This window comes from Cherax quadricarinatus, chromosome 53 (assembly GCF_038502225.1).
Source record: "Cherax quadricarinatus isolate ZL_2023a chromosome 53, ASM3850222v1, whole genome shotgun sequence".
NCBI lineage: Eukaryota > Metazoa > Arthropoda > Malacostraca > Decapoda > Parastacidae > Cherax > Cherax quadricarinatus.
The window spans coordinates 24,710,950-24,732,204 of NC_091344.1; positions in this window are offsets into that span (position 1 = coordinate 24,710,950).

Sequence of the window (21,255 nt, forward strand, 5' to 3'; positions counted from 1 at the left end):
AATATTACCCTGCAATATTACCCAGTAATATTACCCTGCATTATTACCCAGTAATATTACCCAGTAATATTACCCTGCAATATTACCCAGTAATATTACCCAGTAATATTACCCTGCAATATTACCCCTAATATTACCCAGTAATATTACCCTGCAATATTACCCAGTAATATTATCCTGCAATATTACCCAGTAATATTACCCAGTAATATTACCCTGCAATATTACCCAGCAATATTACCAAGTAATTTTACCCTGCAATATTACCCAGTAATATTACCCAGTAATATTACCCTGCAATATTACCCAGTAATATTACCCTGCAATATTACCCAGTAATATTATCCTGCAATATTACCCAGTAATATTACCCTGCAATATTACCCAGTAATATTACCCAGCAATATTACCCTGCAATATTAAGCAGTAATTTTACCCTGCAATATTACCCAGTAATACTACCCTGCAATATTACCCAGTAATATTACCCAGTAATATTACCCTGCAATATTACCCAGTAATATTACCCTGCATTATTACCCAGTAATATTACCCAGTAATATTACCCTGCAATATTACCCAGTAATATTACCCAGTAATATAACCCAGTAATATTACCCAGTAATATTACCCAGTAATATTACCCAGTAATATTACCCAGTAATATTACCCTGCAATATTACCCAGTAATATTACCCAGTAATATTACCCAGTAATGTTACCCAGTAATATTACCCAGTAATATTGCCCAGTAATATTACCCTGCAATATTACCCAGCAATATTACCCAGTAATATTACCCAGTAATATTACCCAGTAATATTACCCAGTAATATTACCCTGCAATATTACCCAGTAATATTACCCAGTAATATTACCCAGTAATATTACCCAGTAATATTACCCAGTAATATTACCCAGTAATATTACCCTGCAATATTACCCAGCAATATTACCCAGTAATATTACCCAGTAATATTACCCAGTAATATTACCCAGTAATATTACCCAGTAATATTACCCAGTAATATTACCCAATAATATTACCCAGTAATATTACCCAGTAATATTACCCAGTAATATTACCCAGAAATATTACCCAGTAATATTACCCAGTAATATTACCCAGTAATATTACCCAGTAATATTACCCAGTAATATTACCCAGTAATATTACCCAGTAATATTTTCCAATAATATTTCCAATATCTTCGTCAATTATAATTACATCAACTGGATCCTGAATGCCAAATTACTTTCTCTAAATCTAGTTAATAATTTCATTATTAAAGGAATTTATATTATATATATATATATATGTATATATATATATATATATATATATATATATATATATATATATATATATATATATAAATATATATATATATATATATGTATATATATATATATATATATATATATATATATATATATATATATATATATATATATATATATATATATATATATATATATATATATATATATAGATATATATATACAGTAGGTGAGATAAGTTGTGGGATGGTTGATGCTGGTGAGTCTGGTAGTCTGGCTGGAGGCTGGTGAGTCTGGTAGCCTGGCTGGAAGCTGGTGAGTCTGGTAGTCTGGCTGGAGGCTGGTGAGTCTGGTAGTCTGGCTGGAAGCTGGTGAGTCTGGTAGTCTGGTTGGAGGCTGGTGAGTCTGGTAGCCTGGCTGGAGGCTGGTGAGTCTGGTAGTCTGGCTGGAGGCTGGTGAGTCTGGTAGCCTGGCTGGAAGCTGGTGAGTCTGGTAGCCTGGCTGGAGGCTGGTGAGTCTGGTAGTCTGGCTGGAGGCTGGTGAGTCTGGTAGTCTGGCTGGAGGCTGGTGAGTCTGGTAGTCTGGCTGGAGGCTGGTGAGTCTGGTAGCCTGGCTGGAGACTGGTGAGTCTGGTAGTCTGGCTGGAGGCTGGTGAGTCTGGTAGCCTGGCTGGAGGCTGGTGAGTCTGGTAGCCTGGCTGGAAGCTGGTGAGTCTGGTAGTCTGGCTGGAAGCTGGTGAGTCTGGTAGCCTGACTGGAGGCTGGTGAGTCTGGTAGTCTGGCTGGAAGCTGGTAAGTCTGGTAGTCTGGCTGGAGGCTGTTGAGTCTGGTAGCCTGGCTGGAGGCTGGTGAGTCTGGTAGCCTGGCTGCAGGCTGGTGAGTCTGGTAGCCTGACTGGAAGCTGGTGAGTCTGGTAGCCTGGCTGGAGGCTGGTGAGTCTGGTAGCCTGGCTGGAGGCTGGTGAGTCTGGTAGTCTGGCTTGAGGCTGGTGAGTCTGGTAGCCTGGCTGGAGGCTGGTGAGTCTGGTAGCCTGGCTGGAAGCTGGTGAGTCTGGTAGCCTGGCTGGAGGCTGGTGAGTCTGGTAGCCTGGCTGGAGGCTGGTGAGTCTGGTAGCCTGGCTGGAGGCTGGTGAGTCTGGTAGCCTGGCTGGAAGCTGGTGAGTCTGGTAGTCTGGCTGGAGGCTGTTGAGTCTGGTAGCCTGGCTGGAGGCTAGTGAGTCTGGTAGCCTGGCTGGAAGCTGGTGAGTCTGGTAGCCTGGCTGGAGGCTGGTGAGTCTGGTAGCCTGGCTGGAGGCTGGTGAGTCTGGTAGTCTGGCTGGAGGCTGGTGAGTCTGGTAGCCTGGCTGGAGGCTGGTGAGTCTGGTAGCCTGGCTGGAGGCTGGTGAGTCTGGTAGCCTGGCTGGAAGCTGGTGAGTCTGGTAGTCTGGCTGGAGGCTGTTGAGTCTGGTAGCCTGGCTGGAGGCTGGTGAGTCTGGTAGTCTGGCTGGAGGCTGGTGAGTCTGGTAGTCATGCTGGAGGCTGGTGAGTCTGGTAGCCTGGCTGGAGGCTGGTGAGTCTGGTAGCCTGGCTGGAGGCTGGTGAGTCTGGTAGCCTGGCTGGAAGCTGGTGAGTCTGGTAGTCTGGCTGGAGGCTGTTGAGTCTGGTAGCCTGGCTGGAGGCTGGTGAGTCTGGTAGCCTGGCTGGAGGCTGGTGAGTCTGGTAGCCTGGCTGGAAGCTGGTGAGTCTGGTAGTCTGGCTGGAGGCTGTTGAGTCTGGTAGCCTGGCTGGAGGCTCGTGAGTCTGGTAGTCTGGCTGGAGGCTGGTGAGTCTTTTAGTCTGGCTGGAGGCTGGTGAGTCTGGTAGCCTGGCTGGAGGCTGGTGAGTCTGGTAGCCTGGCTGGAGGCTGGTGAGTCTGGTAGCCTGGCTGGAAGCTGGTGAGTCTGGTAGTCTGGCTGGAGGCTGTTGAGTCTGGTAGCCTGGCTGGAGGCTGGTGAGTCTGGTAGCCTGGCTGGAGGCTGGTGAGTCTGGTCGCCTGGCTGGAAGCTGGTGAGTCTGGTAGCCTGGCTGGAGGCTGGTGAGTCTGGTAGCCTGGCTGGAGGCTTGTGAGTCTGGTAGTCTGGCTGGAGGCTGGTGAGTCTGGTAGCCTGGCTGGAGGCTGGTGAGTCTGGTAGCCTGGCTGGAAGCTGGTAAGTCTGGTAGTCTGGCTGGAGGCTGTTGAGTCTGGTAGCCTGGCTGGAGGCTGGTGAGTCTGGTAGCCTGGCTGGAGGCTGGTGAGTCTGGTAGCCTGGCTGGAAGCTGGTGAGTCTGGTAGCCTGGCTGGAGGCTGGTGAGTCTGGTAGCCTGGCTGGAGGCTTGTGAGTCTAGTAGTCTGGCTGGAGGCTGGTGAGTCTGGTAGCCTGGCTGGAGGATGGTGAGTCTGGTAGCCTGGCTGGAAGCTGGTGAGTCTGGTAGCCTGGCTGGAGGCTGGTGAGTCTGGTAGCCTGGCTGGAGGCTGGTGAGTCTGGTAGTCTGGCTGGAGGCTGGTGAGTCTGGTAGCCTGGCTGGAGGCTGGTGAGTCTGGTAGCCTGGCTGGAGTCTGGTGAGTCTGGTAGCCTGGCTGGAAGCTGGTGAGTCTGGTAGCCTGGCTGGAAGCTGGTGAGTCTGGTAGTCTGGCTGGAAGCTGGTGAGTCTGGTAGTCAGGCTGGAGGCTGGTGAGTCTGGTAGCCTGGCTGGAAGCTGGTGAGTCTGGTAGTCTGGCTGGAAGCTGGTGAGTCTGGTAGCCTGACTGGAGGCTGGTGAGTCTGGTAGTCTGGCTGGAAGCTGGTGAGTCTGGTAGCCTGGCTGGAGGCTGGTGAGTCTGGTAGTCTGGCTGTAGGCTGGTGAGTCTGGTAGTCTGGCTGGAGGCTGGTGAGTCTGGTAGTCTGGCTGGAAGCTGGTGAGTCTGGTAGCCTGGCTGGAAGCTGGTGAGTCTGGTAGTCTGGCTGGAGGCTGGTGAGTCTGGTAGTCTGGCTGGAAGCTGGTGAGTCTGGTAGCCTGGCTGGAAGCTGGTGAGTCTGGTAGCCTGGCTGGAAGCTGGTGAGTCTGGTAGTCTGGCTGGAAGCTGGTGAGTCTGGTAGCCTGACTGGAGGCTGGTGAGTCTGGTAGTCTGGCTGGAAGCTGGTAAGTCTGGTAGTCTGGCTGGAGGCTGTTGAGTCTGGTAGCCTGGCTGGAGGCTGGTGAGTCTGGTAGCCTGGCTGGAGGCTGGTGAGTCTGGTAGCCTGGCTGGAAGCTGGTGAGTCTGGTAGCCTGGCTGGAGGCTGGTGAGTCTGGTAGCCTGCCTGGAGGCTGGTGAGTCTGGTAGTCTGGCTGGAGGCTGGTGAGTCTGGTAGCCTGGCTGGAGGCTGGTGAGTCTGGTAGCCTGGCTGGAAGCTGGTGAGTCTGGTAGCCTGGCTGGAGGCTGGTGAGTCTGGTAGCCTGGCTGGAGGCTGGTGAGTCTGGTAGTCTGGCTGGAGGCTTGTGAGTCTGGTAGCCTGGCTGGAGGCTGGTGAGTCTGGTAGCCTGGCTGGAGGCTGGTGAGTCTGGTAGCCTGGCTGGATGCTTGTGAGTCTGGTAGACTGGCTGGAGGCTGTTGAGTCTGGTAGCCTGGCTGGAGGCTGGTGAGTCTGGTAGCCTGGCTGGAAGCTGGTGAGTCTGGTAGCCTGGCTGGAGGCTTGTGAGTCTGGTAGCCTGGCTGGAGGCTGGTGAATCTGGTAGTCTGGCTGGAGGCTGGTGAGTCTGGTAGCCTGGCTGGAGGCTGGTGAGTCTGGTAGCCTGGCTGGAGGCTGGTGAGTCTGGTAGCCTGGCTGGAAGCTGGTGAGTCTGGTAGTCTGGCTGGAGGCTGTTGAGTCCGGTAGTCTGGCTGGAGGCTGGTGAGTCTGGTAGTCTGGCTGGAGGCTGGTGAGTCTGGTAGCCTGGCTGGAGGCTGGTGAGTCTTGTAGCCTGGCTGGAAGCTTGTGAGTCTGGTAGTCTGGCTGGAGGCTGTTGAGTCTGGTAGCCTGGCTGGAGGCTGGTGAGTCTGGTAGCCTGGCTGGAAGCTGGTGAGTCTGGTAGCCTGGCTGGAGGCTGGTGAGTCTGGTAGCCTGGCTGGAGGCTGGTGAGTCTGGTAGTCTGGCTGGAGGCTGGTGAGTCTGGTAGCCTGGCTGGAGGCTGGTGAGTCTGGTAGCCTGGCTGGAGGCTGGTGAGTCTGGTAGCCTGGCTGGAAGCTGGTGAGTCTGGTAGTCTGGCTGGAGGCTCTTGAGTCTGGTAGCCTGGCTGGAGGCTGGTGAGTCTGGTAGTCTGGCTGGAGGCTGGTGAGTCTGGTAGTCTGGCTGGAGGCTGGTGAGTCTGGTAGTCTGGCTGGAGGCTGGTGAGTCTGGTAGCCTGGCTGGAAGCTGGTGAGTCTGGTAGTCTGGCTGGAGGCTGTTGAGTCTGGTAGCCTGGCTGGAGGCTGGTGAGTCTGGTAGTCTGGCTGGAGGCTGGTGAGTCTGGTAGTCTGGCTGGAGGCTGTTGAGTCTGGTAGCCTGGCTGGAGGCTGGTGAGTCTGGTAGTCTGGCTGGAGGCTGGTGAGTCTGGTAGTCTGGCTGGAGGCTGGTGAGTCTGGTAGTCTGGCTGGATGCTGGTGAGTCTGGTAGTCTGGCTGGAGGCTGGTGAGTCTGGTTGTCTGGCTGGATGCTGGTGAGTCTGGTAGTCTGGCTGGAGGCTGGTGAGTCTGGTAGCCTGGCTGGATGCTGGTGAGTCTGGTAGTCTGGCTGGAGGCTGTTGAGTCTGGTAGCCTGGCTGGAGGCTGGTGAGTCTGGTAGTCTGGTAGTCTGGCTGGAGGCTGGTGAGTCTGGTAGTCTGGCTGGAGGCTGGTGAGTCTGGCTGGAGGCTGGTGAGTCTGGTAGTCTGGCTGCAGGCTGGTTAGTCCGGTAGCCTGGCTGGAGGCTGGTGAGTCTGGTAGTCTGGCTGGAGGCTGGTGAGTCTGGTAGTCTGGCTGGAGGCTGGTGAGTCTGGTAGCCTGGCTGGAGGCTGGTGAGTCTGGTCGTCTGGCTGGAGGCTGGTGAGTCTGGTAGTCTGGCTGGAGTCTGATGAGTCTGGTAGTCAGGCTGGAGGCTGGTGAGTCCGGTAGCCTGGCTGCAGGCTGGTGAGTCTGGTAGTCTGGCTGGAGGCTGGTGAGTCTGGTAGCCTGGCTGGAGGCTGGTGAGTCTGGTAGTCTGGCTGGAGGCTGGTGAGTCTGGTAGCCTGGCTGGAGGCTGGTGAGTCTGGTAGTCTGGCTGGAGGCTGGTGAATCTGGTAGTCTGGCTGGTGGCTCGTGAGTCTGGTAGTCTGGCTGGAGGCTGGTGAGTCTGGTAGTCTGGCTGGAGGCTGGTGAGTCTGGTAGTCTGGCTGGAAGCTGGTGAGTCTGGTAGTCTGGCTGGAAGCTGGTGAGTCTGGTAGTCTGGCTGGAAGCTGGTGAGTCTGGTAGCCTGGCTGGAAGCTGGTGAGTCTGGTAGTCTGGCTGGAGACTGGTGAGTCTGGTAGTCTGGCTGGAGGCTGGTGAGTCTGGTAGCCTGGCTGGAAGCTGGTGAGTCGGAAAGCCTGGCTGGAAGCTGGTGAGTCTGGTAGTCTGGCTGGAGGCTGATGAGTCTGATAGTCTGGCTGGAAGCTGGTGAGTCTGGTAGCCTGGCTGGAGGCTGGTGAGTCTGGTAGCCTGGCTGGAAGCTGGTGAGTCTGGTAGCCTGGCTGGAAGCTGGTGAGTCTGTTAACCTGGCTGGAGGCTGGTGAGTATGGTAGCCTGGCTGGAGGCTGGTGAGTCTGGTAGTCTGGCTGGAAGCTGGTGAGTCTGGTAGCCTGGCTGGAGGCTGGTGAGTCTGGTAGCCTGGCTGGAAGCTGGTGAGTCTGATAGCCTGGCTGGAAGCTGGTGAGTCTGGTAGTCTGGCTGGAGGCTGGTGAGTCTGATAGTCTGGCTGGAAGCTGGTGAGTCTGGTAGCCTGGCTGGAGGCTGGTGAGTCTGGTAGCCTGGCTGGAAGCTGGTGAGGCTGGTAGCCTGGCTGGAAGCTGGTGAGTCTGTTAACCTGGCTGGAGGCTGGTGAGTTTGGTAGCCTGGCTGGAGGCTGGTGAGTCTGGTAGTCTGGCTGGAAGCTGGTGAGTCTGGTAGCCTGGCTGGAGGCTGGTGAGTCTGGTAGCCTGGCTGGAGGCTGGGGAGTCTGGTAGTCTGGATGGAAGCTGGTGAGTCTGGTAGCCTGGCTGGAAGCTGGTGAGTCTGGTAGTCTGGCTGGAGGCTGGTGAGTCTGGTAGTCTGGCTGGAGGCTGGTGAGTCTGGTAGTCTGGCTGGAGGCTGGTGAGTCTGGTAGCCTGGCTGGAGGCTGGTGAATCTGGTAGCCTGTCTGGAAGCTGGTGAGTCTGGTAGTCTGGCTGGAAGCTGGTGAGTCTGGTAATCTGGCTGGAAGCTGGTGAGTCTGGTAGTCTGGCTGGAAGCTGGTGAGTCTGGTAGCCTGGCTGGAAGCTGGTGAGTCTGGTAGTCTGGCTGGAAGCTCGTGAGTCTGGTAGTCTGGCTGGAGGCTGGTGAGTCTGGTAGCCTGGCTGGAGGCTGGTGAGTCTTGTAGCCTGGCTGGAAGCTGGTGAGTCTGGTAGTCTGGCTGGAGGCTGGTGAGTCTGGTAGCCTGGCTGGAGGCTGGTGAGTCTTGTAGCCTGGCTGGAAGCTGGTGAGTCTGGTAGCCTGGCTGGAAGCTTGTGAGTCTGGTAGTCTGGCTGGAGGCTGTTGAGTCTGGTAGCCTGGCTGGAGGCTGGTGAGTCTGGTAGCCTGGCTGGAGGCTGGTGAGTCTGGTAGCCTGGCTGGAAGCTGGTGAGTCTGGTAGTCTGGCTGGAGGCTGTTCAGTCTGGTAGCCTGGCTGGAGGCTCGTGAGTCTGGTAGTCTGGCTGGAGGCTGGTGAGTCTTTTAGTCTGGCTGGAGGCTGGTGAGTCTGGTAGCCTGGCTGGAGGCTGGTGAGTCTGGTAGCCTGGCTGGAGGCTGGTGAGTCTGGTAGCCTGGCTGGAAGCTGGTGAGTCTGGTAGTCTGGCTGGAGGCTGTTGAGTCTGGTAGCCTGGCTGGAGGCTGGTGAGTCTGGTAGCCTGGCTGGAGGCTGGTGAGTCTGGTAGCCTGGCTGGAAGCTGGTGAGTCTGGTAGCCTGGCTGGAGGCTGGTGAGTCTGGTAGCCTGGCTGGAGGCTTGTGAGTCTGGTAGTCTGGCTGGAGGCTGGTGAGTCTGGTAGCCTGGCTGGAGGCTGGTGAGTCTGGTAGCCTGGCTGGAAGCTGGTAAGTCTGGTAGTCTGGCTGGAGGCTGTTGAGTCTGGTAGCCTGGCTGGAGGCTGGTGAGTCTGGTAGCCTGGCTGGAGGCTGGTGAGTCTGGTAGCCTGGCTGGAGGCTGGTGAGTCTAGTAGTCTGGCTGGAGGCTGGTGAGTCTGGTAGCCTGGCTGGAGGATGGTGAGTCTGGTAGCCTGGCTGGAAGCTGGTGAGTCTGGTAGCCTGGCTGGAGGCTGGTGAGTCTGGTAGCCTGGCTGGAGGCTGGTGAGTCTGGTAGTCTGGCTGGAGGCTGGTGAGTCTGGTAGCCTGGCTGGAGGCTGGTGAGTCTGGTAGCCTGGCTGGAGTCTGGTGAGTCTGGTAGCCTGGCTGGAAGCTGGTGAGTCTGGTAGCCTGGCTGGAAGCTGGTGAGTCTGGTAGTCTGGCTGGAAGCTGGTGAGTCTGGTAGTCAGGCTGGAGGCTGGTGAGTCTGGTAGCCTGGCTGGAAGCTGGTGAGTCTGGTAGTCTGGCTGGAAGCTGGTGAGTCTGGTAGCCTGACTGGAGGCTGGTGAGTCTGGTAGTCTGGCTGGAAGCTGGTGAGTCTGGTAGCCTGGCTGGAGGCTGGTGAGTCTGGTAGTCTGGCTGGAGGCTGGTGAGTCTGGTAGTCTGGCTGGAGGCTGGTGAGTCTGGTAGTCTGGATGGAAGCTGGTGAGTCTGGTAGCCTGGCTGGAAGCTGGTGAGTCTGGTAGTCTGGCTGGAGGCTGGTGAGTCTGGTAGTCTGGCTGGAAGCTGGTGAGTCTGGTAGCCTGGCTGGAAGCTGGTGAGTCTGGTAGCCTGGCTGGAAGCTGGTGAGTCTGGTAGTCTGGCTGGAAGCTGGTGAGTCTGGTAGCCTGACTGGAGGCTGGTGAGTCTGGTAGTCTGGCTGGAAGCTGGTAAGTCTGGTAGTCTGGCTGGAGGCTGTTGAGTCTGGTAGCCTGGCTGGAGGCTGGTGAGTCTGGTAGCCTGGCTGGAGGCTGGTGAGTCTGGTAGCCTGGCTGGAAGCTGGTGAGTCTAGTAGCCTGGCTGGAGGCTGGTGAGTCTGGTAGCCTGCCTGGAGGCTGGTGAGTCTGGTAGTCTGGCTGGAGGCTGGTGAGTCTGGTAGCCTGGCTGGAGGCTGGTGAGTCTGGTAGCCTGGCTGGAAGCTGGTGAGTCTGGTAGCCTGGCTGGAGGCTGGTGAGTCTGGTAGCCTGGCTGGAGGCTGGTGAGTCTGGTAGTCTGGCTGGAGGCTGGTGAGTCTGGTAGCCTGGCTGGAGGCTGGTGAGTCTGGTAGCCTGGCTGGAGGCTGGTGAGTCTGGTAGCCTGGCTGGAAGCTGGTGAGTCTGGTAGTCTGGCTGGAGGCTGTTGAGTCTGGTAGCCTGGCTGGAGGCTGGTGAGTCTGGTAGCCTGGCTGGAAGCTGGTGAGTCTGGTAGCCTGGCTGGAGGCTTGTGAGTCTGGTAGCCTGGCTGGAGGCTGGTGAATCTGGTAGTCTGGCTGGAGGCTGGTGAGTCTGGTAGCCTGGCTGGAGGCTGGTGAGTCTGGTAGCCTGGCTGGAGGCTGGTGAGTCTGGTAGCCTGGCTGGAAGCTGGTGAGTCTGGTAGTCTGGCTGGAGGCTGTTGAGTCCGGTAGTCTGGCTGGAGGCTGGTGAGTCTGGTAGTCTGGCTGGAGGCTGGTGAGTCTGGTAGCCTGGCTGGAGGCTGGTGAGTCTTGTAGCCTGGCTGGAAGCTTGTGAGTCTGGTAGTCTGGCTGGAGGCTGTTGAGTCTGGTAGCCTGGCTGGAGGCTGGTGAGTCTGGTAGCCTGGCTGGAAGCTGGTGAGTCTGGTAGCCTGGCTGGAGGCTGGTGAGTCTGGTAGCCTGGCTGGAGGCTGATGAGTCTGGTAGTCTGGCTGGAGGCTGGTGAGTCTGGTAGCCTGGCTGGAGGCTGGTGAGTCTGGTAGCCTGGCTGGAGGCTGGTGAGTCTGGTAGCCTGGCTGGAAGCTGGTGAGTCTGGTAGTCTGGCTGGAGGCTCTTGAGTCTGGTAGCCTGGCTGGAGGCTGGTGAGTCTGGTAGTCTGGCTGGAGGCTGGTGAGTCTGGTAGTCTGGCTGGAGGCTGGTGAGTCTGGTAGTCTGGCTGGAGGCTGGTGAGTCTGGTAGCCTGGCTGGAAGCTGGTGAGTCTGGTAGTCTGGCTGGAGGCTGTTGAGTCTGGTAGCCTGGCTGGAGGCTGGTGAGTCTGGTAGTCTGGCTGGAGGCTGGTGAGTCTGGTAGTCTGGCTGGAGGCTGTTGAGTCTGGTAGCCTGGCTGGAGGCTGGTGAGTCTGGTAGTCTGGCTGGAGGCTGGTGAGTCTGGTAGTCTGGCTGGAGGCTGGTGAGTCTGGTAGTCTGGCTGGATGCTGGTGAGTCTGGTAGTCTGGCTGGAGGCTGGTGAGTCTGGTTGTCTGGCTGGATGCTGGTGAGTCTGGTAGTCTGGCTGGAGGCTGGTGAGTCTGGTAGCCTGGCTGGATGCTGGTGAGTCTGGTAGTCTGGCTGGAGGCTGTTGAGTCTGGTAGCCTGGCTGGAGGCTGGTGAGTCTGGTAGTCTGGTAGTCTGGCTGGAGGCTGGTGAGTCTGGTAGTCTGGCTGGAGGCTGGTGAGTCTGGCTGGAGGCTGGTGAGTCTGGTAGTCTGGCTGCAGGCTGGTTAGTCCGGTAGCCTGGCTGGAGGCTGGTGAGTCTGGTAGTCTGGCTGGAGGCTGGTGAGTCTGGTAGTCTGGCTGGAGGCTGGTGAGTCTGGTAGCCTGGCTGGAGGCTGGTTTGTCTGGTAGTCTGGCTGGAGGCTGGTGAGTCTGGTTGTCTGGCTGGAGTCTGATGAGTCTGGTAGTCAGGCTGGAGGCTGGTGAGTCCGGTAGCCTGGCTGCAGGCTGGTGAGTCTGGTAGTCTGGCTGGAGGCTGGTGAGTCTGGTAGGCTGGCTGGAGGCTGGTGAGTCTGGTAGTCTGGCTGGAGGCTGGTGAGTCTGGTAGCCTGGCTGGAGGCTGGTGAGTCTGGTAGTCTGGCTGGAGGCTGGTGAATCTGGTAGTCTGGCTGGTGGCTCGTGAGTCTGGTAGTCTGGCTGGAGGCTGGTGAGTCTGGTAGTCTGGCTGGAGGCTGGTGAGTCTGGTAGTCTGGCTGGAAGCTGGTGAGTCTGGTAGTCTGGCTGGAAGCTGGTGAGTCTGGTAGTCTGGCTGGAAGCTGGTGAGTCTGGTAGCCTGGCTGGAAGCTGGTGAGTCTGGTAGTCTGGCTGGAGGCTGGTGAGTCTGGTAGTCTGGCTGGAGGCTGGTGAGTCTGGTAGCCTGGCTGGAAGCTGGTGAGTCGGAAAGCCTGGCTGGAAGCTGGTGAGTCTGGTAGTCTGGCTGGAGGCTGATGAGTCTGATAGTCTGGCTGGAAGCTGGTGAGTCTGGTAGCCTGGCTGGAGGCTGGTGAGTCTGGTAGCCTGGCTGGAAGCTGGTGAGTCTGGTAGCCTGGCTGGAAGCTGGTGAGTCTGTTAACCTGGCTGGAGGCTGGTGAGTTTGGTAGCCTGGCTGGAGGCTGGTGAGTCTGGTAGTCTGGCTGGAAGCTGGTGAGTCTGGTAGCCTGGCTGGAGGCTGGTGAGTCTGGTAGCCTGGCTGGAAGCTGGTGAGTCTGATAGCCTGGCTGGAAGCTGGTGAGTCTGGTAGTCTGGCTGGAGGCTGGTGAGTCTGATAGTCTGGCTGGAAGCTGGTGAGTCTGGTAGCCTGGCTGGAGGCTGGTGAGTCTGGTAGCCTGGCTGGAAGCTGGTGAGGCTGGTAGCCTGGCTGGAAGCTGGTGAGTCTGTTAACCTGGCTGGAGGCTGGTGAGTTTGGTAGCCTGGCTGGAGGCTGGTGAGTCTGGTAGTCTGGCTGGAAGCTGGTGAGTCTGGTAGCCTGGCTGGAGGCTGGTGAGTCTGGTAGCCTGGCTGGAGGCTGGGGAGTCTGTTAGTCTGGATGGAAGCTGGTGAGTCTGGTAGCCTGGCTGGAAGCTGGTGAGTCTGGTAGTCTGGCTGGAGGCTGGTGAGTCTGGTAGTCTGGCTGGAGGCTGGTGAGTCTGGTAGTCTGGCTGGAGGCTGGTGAGTCTGGTAGCCTGGCTGGAGGCTGGTGAATCTGGTAGCCTGTCTGGAAGCTGGTGAGTCTGGTAGTCTGGCTGGAAGCTGGTGAGTCTGGTAATCTGGCTGGAAGCTGGTGAGTCTGGTAGTCTGGCTGGAAGCTGGTGAGTCTGGTAGCCTGGCTGGAAGCTGGTGAGTCTGGTAGTCTGGCTGGAAGCTGGTGAGTCTGGTAGTCTGGCTGGATGCTGGTGAGTCTGGTAGCCTGGCTGGAGGCTGGTGAGTCTGGTAGCCTGGCTGGAGGCTGGTGAGTCTGGTAGTCTGGCTGGAGGCTGGTGAGTCTGGTAGTCTGGCTGGAAGCTGGTGAGTCTGTTAGCCTGGCTGGAGGCTGGTGAGTCTGGTAGTCTGACTGGAGGCTGGTGAGTCTGGCAGTCTGGCTGGAGGCTGGTGAGTCTGGTAGCCTGGCTGGAAGCTGGTGAGTCTGGTAGCCTGGCTGGAGGCTGGTGAGTCTGGTAGTCTGACTGGAGGCTGGTGAGTCTGGCAGTCTGGCTGGAGGCTGGTGAGTCTGGTAGTCTGGCTGGAGGCTGGTGAGTCTGGTAGCCTGGCTGGAGGCTGGTGAGTCTGGTAATCTGGCTGGAGGCTGGTGAGTCTGGTAGTCTGGCTGGAAGCTGGTGAGTCTGGTAGTCTGGCTGGAGGCTGGTGAGTCTGGTAGCCTGGCTGGAGGCTGGTGAGTCTGGTAGTCTGGCTGGAGGCTGGTGAGTCTGTTAGCCTGGCTGGAGGCTGGTGAGTCTGGTAGTCTGGCTGGAGGCTGGTGAGTCTGGTAGTCTGGCTGGAGGCTGGTGAGTCTGGTAGTCTGGCTGGAGGCTGGTGAGTCTAGTAGTCTGGCTGGAGGCTGGTGAGTCTTGTAGTCTGGTTGGAGGCTGGTGAGTCTGGTAGTCTGGCTGGAAGCTGGTGAGTCTGTTAGTCTGGCTGGAGGCTGGTGAGTCTGGTAGTCTGGCTGGAGGCTGGTGAGTCTGGTAGCCTGGCTGGAGGCTGGTGAGTCTGGTAGTCTGGCTGGAGGCTGGTGAGTCTGGTAGCCTGGCTGGAAGCTGGTGAGTCTGGTAGCCTGGCTGGAGGCTGGTGAGTCTGGTAGTCTGGCTGTAGGCTGGTGAGTCTGGTAGTCTGGCTGGAGGCTGGTGAGTCTGGTAGTCTGGCTGGAAGCTGGTGAGTCTGGTAGCCTGGCTGGAAGCTGGTGAGCCTGGTAGTCTGGCTGGAGGCTGGTGAGTCTGGTAGCCTGGCTGGAAGCTGGTGAGCCTGGTAGTCTGGCTGGAGGCTAGTGAGTCTGGTAGCCTGGCTGGAAGCTGGTGAGTCTGGTAGTCTGGCTGGAGGCTGGTGAGTCTGGTAGTCTGGCTGGAGGCTGGTGAGTCTGGTAGTCTGGCTGGAGGCTGGTGAGTCTGGTAGCCTGGCTGGAGGCTGGTGAGTCTGGTAGTCTGGCTGGAGGCTGGTGAGTCTGGTAGTCTGGCTGGAGGCTGGTGAGTCTGGTAGTCTGGCTGGAGGCTGGTGAGTCTGGTAGTCTGGCTGGAGGCTGGTGAGTCTGGTAGCCTGGCTGGAGGCTGGTGAGTCTGGTAGTCTGGCTGGAGGCTGGTGAGTCTGGTAGCCTTTCTGGAAGCTGGTGAGTCTGGTAGCCTGGCTGGAGGCTGGTGAGTCTGGTAGTCTGGTTGTAGGCTGGTGAGTCTGGTAGTCTGGCTGGAGGCTGGTGAGTCTGGTAGCCTGGTTGGAAGCTGGTGAGTCTTGTAGCCTGGTTGGAAGCTGGTGAGTCTGGTAGCCTGGTTGGAAGCTGGTGAGTCTGGTAGCCTGGCTGGAAGCTGGTGAGTCTGGTAGCCTGGCTGGAAGCTGGTGAGTCTTGTAGCCTGGTTGGAAGCTGGTGAGTCTGGTAGCCTGGTTGGAAGCTGGTGAGTCTGGTAGCCTGACTGGAAGCTGGTGAGTCTGGTAGCCTGACTGGAAGCTGGTGAGTCTGGTAGTCTGACTGGAAGCTGGTGAGCCTGGTAGTCTGGCTGGAGATATGCTAATGACAAACATTACTATCGTTGTTATCTTGTCTGGCAGCAATTTTTCAGCTGGTGACTCTCCTTATAGATGATATCACAGCTTAACTAATGTTTTCTCACTCGTTATCGTCGCTGTTTATGGTTATCCTTCACCAAGTGAGAGATTTTATTTTTGGTCTGGGTTTAAAAATAGAAACAATGAAGGTTTTAGACGGAAAACTGAAAAAGTGGTGCTCAGAGGTGATTATGTATGTATGTATATAATCATCATCAATGTGATGTTGATCATCATGATGCTGGGTTCTCTGCTGGGGTCCTCATCATCATCATCATGATGCTGGGTTCTCTGCTGGGGTCCTCATCATCATCATCATGATGCTGGGTTCTCTACTAGGGTCATCATCATCATCATGATGCTGGGTTCTCTGCTGGGGTCCTCATCATCATCATCATGATGCTGGGTTCTCTGCTGGGGTCCTCATTATTATCATCATGATGCTGGGTTCTCTGCTAGGGTCCTCATCATCATCATCATGATGCTGGGTTCTCTGCTGGGGTCCTCATTATCATCATCATGATGCTGGGTTCTCTACTAGGGTCCTCATTATTATCATCATGATGCTGGGTTCTCTGCTGGGGTCCTCATCATCATCATCATGATGCTGGGTTCTCTACTGGGGTCCTCATTATCATCATCATGATGCTGGGTTCTCTGCTGGGGTCCTCATCATCATCATCATGATGCTGGGTTCTCTGCTGGGGTCCTCATCATCATCATCATGATGCTGGGTTCTCTGCAAGGGTCCTCATTATTATCATCATGATGCTGGGTTCTCTGCTAGGGTCCTCATCATTATCATCATGATGCTGGGTTCTCTGCTGGGGTCCTCATCATCATCATCATGATGCTGGGTTCTCTGCTGGGGTCCTCATCATCATCATCATCATGCTGGGTTCTCTACTGGGGTCCTCATTATCATCATCATCATCATCATGCTGGGTTCTCTACTGGGGTCCTCATTATCATCATCATCATCATGCTGGGTTCTCTACTGGGGTCCTCATTATCATCATCATCATCATGCTGGGTTCTCTGCTGGGGTCCTCATTATCATCATCATCATCATGCTGGGTTCTCTACTGGGGTCCTCATTATCATCATCATCATCATCATCATCATCATCATCATCATCATCATCATCATCATCATCATGCTGGGTTCTCTGCTAGGGTCCTCATTATCATCATCATCATCATCATCATCATCATCATCATCATGCTGGGTTCTCTACTGGGGTCCTCATTATCATCATCATCATCATCATCATCATCATCATCATGCTGGGTTCGCTACTGGGGTCCTCATCATTATCATCATCATCATGATGCTGGGTTCTCTACTGGGGTCCTCATCATCATCATCATGATGCTGGGTTCTCTGCTGGGGTCTTCACTATCATCATCATCATCATCATCATGCTGGGTTCTCTGCTGGTGTCTTCACTATCATCATCATCATCATGCTGGGTTCTCTGCTGGGGTCTTCACTATCATCATCATCATCATCATCATGCTGGGTTCTCTGCTGGTGTCTTCACTATCATCATCATCATCATCTTCCATCCCATTACCTTCACAATAAATTCAACCTAACTCTATCTTACCTCAACTTTATTCTCACTCGCTTCCTCTCTCTCTCTCTCTCTCTCTCTCTCTCTCTCTCTCTCTCTCTCTCTCTCTCTCTCTCTCTCTCTCTCTCTCTCTCTCTCTCTCTCTCTCTCTCTCTCTCTCTCTATCTCTCTCTCTCTCTCTCTCTCTCTCTCTCTCTCTCTCTCTGTCTCTCTCTCTCTCTCTCTCTCTCTCTCTCTCTCTCTCTCTCTCTCTCTCTCTCTCTCTCTCTCTCTCTCTCTCTCTCTCTCTCTCTCTCTCTCTCTCTCTCTCTCTCTCTCTCTCTCAGCTCACTTGCAAGTATTTTTATTGTTATGAGATATACAACAACTAGGGAATACGATAAGGCTGGGGCCAGCTGTGGCCAGCTGTGGCCAACTGTAGCCAGCTGTGGCCAGCTGTGGCTAGCTGTGCCAACTGTGGTCAGCTGTGGCCAGCTGAGGCCACCTGTTGCCAGCTGAGGCCACATGTGGGCCAATGATTTCATTTGGTCAATTGACTTTATTTAGTTGATGTGGTCATGCTGTACGAACATGTTCCGGAGAAGGTTACAGCCCTAGTTGGTGTTTGCTGCCCGTCTTGTGGTACACAAGCTGTCAAGATTTACAACGTGATCCTTCATAGTCAATTTGGAGCCAAATTTCACCCCAAGGATATTAACTTCGACCCTTGTACCAACACTCTACCATTCATTCTTCCCACTGCCCCAGCATTACCATCATGGCACCATCACACCCTGACATCGTTGTTCCCAAGGCTGACACAACTCTAAGCTCTTTAATACCTAAATAGTGTGAAATATGTCATTTGAAAAAACACCCACGAACACTGTGTTTTTCTTTACCCATTAATTGGACAACATTGTCTGACTGTTATCCCATTTAGAGGCTGACCTGTGTCCCATTGTTGCTTCTATAATACCGTTATTGCTTAAATAATCCGCACTTAGAAGGCGAAATGTAATATGTATATATATATATATATATATATATATATATATATATATATATATATATATATATATATATATATATATATATATATATATATATATATATATTGTATATACACAAAAGTGGATAATCGCTGCAAGCCTGGAAGCCAGCCAGCTAGCCAGCCAGCTAGCCAGCCAGCCAGCCAGCCTGCCAGCCAGCTAGCAAGCCAGCCAGCTAGCCAGCCAGCTAGCCAGCCAGCCAGCCAGATACCTAGCCAGGTGAGCCACATCAAACACACCGTCATCAAAGACCCAATTATCACACTGGGATTGCAGGAACCCCAACATCACTCTCGTACTGCCCAACATCACTCTCGTACTGCCCAACATCACTCTCGTACTGCCCAACATCACTCTCGTACTGCCCAACATCACTCGTACTGCCCAACATCCCTCTCCTACTGCCCAACATCACTCTCGTACTGCCCAACATCACTCTCGTACTGCCCAACATCACTCTCGTACTGCCCAACATCACTCTCGTACTGCCCAACATCACTCTCGTACTGCCCAACATCACTCTCGTACTGCCCAACATCACTCTCGTACTGCCCAACATCACTCTCGTACTGCCCAACATCACTCTCGTACTGCCCAACATCACCTCGTACTCGCCCAACATCACCTCTCGTTACTGCCCAACATCACTCTGCCCAACATCACCTCGTACTGCCCAACATCACTCTCGTACTGCCCAACATCACTCTCGTACTGCCCAACATCACTCTCGTACTGCCCAACATCACTCTCGTACTGCCCAACATCACTCTCGTACTGCCCAACATCACTCTCGTACTGCCCAACATCATTCTGACACTGTCCAGCACAGCAGAGGATCACCTAGCGCACCCCAGACCCTAGCAACACCCTAGCTATTGATATCATAGCATCCTTCAGAGTGCAGATGCTGTTCTGCCCACCACCAGAACTGTTGCATCCTCAACCATGTACACTGACAGGTATATGTCTATCAGTGTAGACACTGACAGGTGTATATTTATCAGTGTAGACGTTGACAGGTGTATGTCTATCAGTGTAGACACTGACAGGTGTACGTCTATCAGTGTAGACACTGACGGTGTAGTCTATCAGTGTAGACACTGACAGGTGTATGTCTATCAGTGTAGACACTGACAGGTGTATGTCTATCAGTGTAGACACTGACAGGTGTATGTCTATCAGTGTAGACACTGACAGGTGTATGTCTATCAGTGTAGACACTGACAGGTGTATGTCTATCAGTGTAGACACTGACAGGTGTAAGTCTATCAGTGTAGACACTGACAGGTGTATGTCTATCAGTGTAGACACTGACAGGTGTATGTCTATCAGTGTAGACACTGACAGATGTATGTCTATCAGTGTAGACACTGACAGGTGTATGTATATTAGTGTAGACACTGACAGGTGTATGTCTATCAGTGTAGACACTGACAGGTGTATGTCTATCAGTGTGACAGGCTGACGGTGTATGTCTATCAGTGTAGACACTGACAGGTGTACGTCTATCAGTGTAGACACTGACGGTGTAGTCTATCAGTGTAGACACTGACAGGTGTATGTCTATCAGTGTAGACACTGACAGGTGTATGTCTATCAGTGTAGACACTGACAGGTGTATGTCTATCAGTGTAGACACTGCGGTGTGTGTCTCTCAGTGTAGACACTGACAGGTGTATGTCTATCAGTGTAGACACTGACAGGTGTATGTCTATCAGTGTAGACACTGACAGGTGTATGTCTATCAGTGTAGACACTGACAGGTGTATGTCTATCAGTGTAGACACTGACAGGTGTATGTCTATCAGTGTAGACACTGACAGGTGTATGTCTATCAGTGTAGACACTGACAGGTGTATGTCTATCAGTGTAGACACTGACAGATGTATGTCTATCAGTGTAGACACTGACAGGTGTATGTCTATCAGTGTAGAAACTGAGAGATGTATGTCTATCAGTGTAGACACTGACAGATGTATGTCTATCAGTGTAGACACTGACAGGTGTATGTCTATCAGTGTAGACACTGACAGGTGTATGTCTATCAATGTAGACACTGACAGGTGTATGTCTATCAGTGTAGACACTGACAGGTGTATGTCTATCAGTGTAGACACTGACAGGTGTATGTCTATCAGTGTAGACACTGACAGGTTGTATGTCTATCGTGAGACACTGACAGGTGTATGTCTATCAGTGTAGACACTGACAGGTGTATGTCTATCAGTGTAGACACTGACAGGTGTATGTCTATCAGTGTAGACACTGACAGGTGTATGTCTATCAGTGTAGACACTGACAGGTGTATGTCTATCAGTGTAGACACTGACAGGTGTATGTCTATCAGTGTAGACACTGACAGGTGTATGTCTATCAGTGTAGACACTGACAGGTGTATGTCTATCAGTGTAGACACTGACAGGTGTATGTCTATCAGTGTAGACACTGGCAGGTGTATGTCTATCAGTGTAGACACTGACAAGTGTATGTCTATCAGTGTAGACACTGACAGGTGTATGTCTATCAGTGTAGACACAGTGTAGACACAGTGTAGACACAGTGTAGACACAGTGTAGACACAGTGTAGACACAGTGTAGACATCTGTCAAGTTAAATAAAACAATATAATGAAAAAGAGAATATTTCACGGTTCTCTTTCAACCTGAACGTGGCACCCGGTGAGTGCCAAGTCTGGCCCTGCAGTGCCAGTATCGTGCCTCACTCTGGTGCCACCACTGTGCCTCACTCTGGTGCCACCACTGTGCCTCACTCTGGTGCCACCACTGTGCCTCACTCTGGTGCCACCACTGTGCCTCACTCTGGTGCCACCACTGCCCCCCTCACTCTGGTGCCACCACTGTGCCTCACTCTGGTGCCACCACTGTGCCTCACTCTGGTGCCACCACTGTGCCTCACTCTGGTGCCACCACTGTGCCTCACTCTGGTGCCACCACTGTGCCTCACTCTGGTGCCACCACTGTGCCTCACTCTGGTGCCACCACTGTGCCTCACTCTGGTGCCACCACTGTGCCTCACTCTGGTGACACCACTGTGCCTCACTCTGGTGCCACCACTGTGCCTCACTCTGGTGCCAGGTATACTCAACAGACTTATCCCCCTATAATTTTTGCACTCTCTTTTAACCCCTTTGCCTTTATACAAAGGAACTATGCATGCTCTCTGCCAATCCCTAGGTACCTTACCCTCTTCCATACATTTATTAAATAATTGCACCAACCACTCCAAAACTATATCCCCACCTGCTTTTAACATTTCTATCTTTATCCCATCAATCCCGGCTGCCTTACCCCCTTTCATTTTACCTACTGCCTCACGAACTTCCCCCACACTCACAACTGGCTCTTCCTCACTCCTACAAGATGTTATTCCTCCTTGCCCTATACACGAAATCACAGCTTCCCTATCTTCATCAACATTTAATATATATATATATATATATATATATATATATATATATATATATATCTATATATATATATATATATATATCTATATATATATATATATATATATATATATATATGTATTATGTTGTTAGTGTAACAAGTGTTGTTCAGTAGACTGTGGTGAACAACACAGTGACAACAGGATCACAATAAGTTCATTATTGAACATGGAACTCCGCCGCTGACCACTACTTTAATAAGGAACTTTTCTAAATATTATTTGTTTTTATTTTGTTGCAGGTTAAAGCCACTGGAAGAATAATATTGACCAGCTGGGTCATTACTGACCAGCTGGGTCATTACTGACCAGCTGGGTCATTACTGACCAGCTGGGTCATTACTGACCAGCTGGGTCATTACTGACCAGCTGGGTCATTACTGACCAGCTGGGTCATTACTGACCAGCTGGGTCATTACTGACCAGCTGGGTCAATACTTTCCTTGACTTTTTTGTATAATTAGTAAAGGATTAAGACAAAATTCTTGTGATTTATGAATTGTTTATTTGTGTATTTTATAATTCGCTGATATTAGGTAAAAAGTTTCTGATTTAAGTACTTGTAGATGTAGAGAGTCTGCCTACAAGTGAAGGTCTCTGGGACTGACTTCC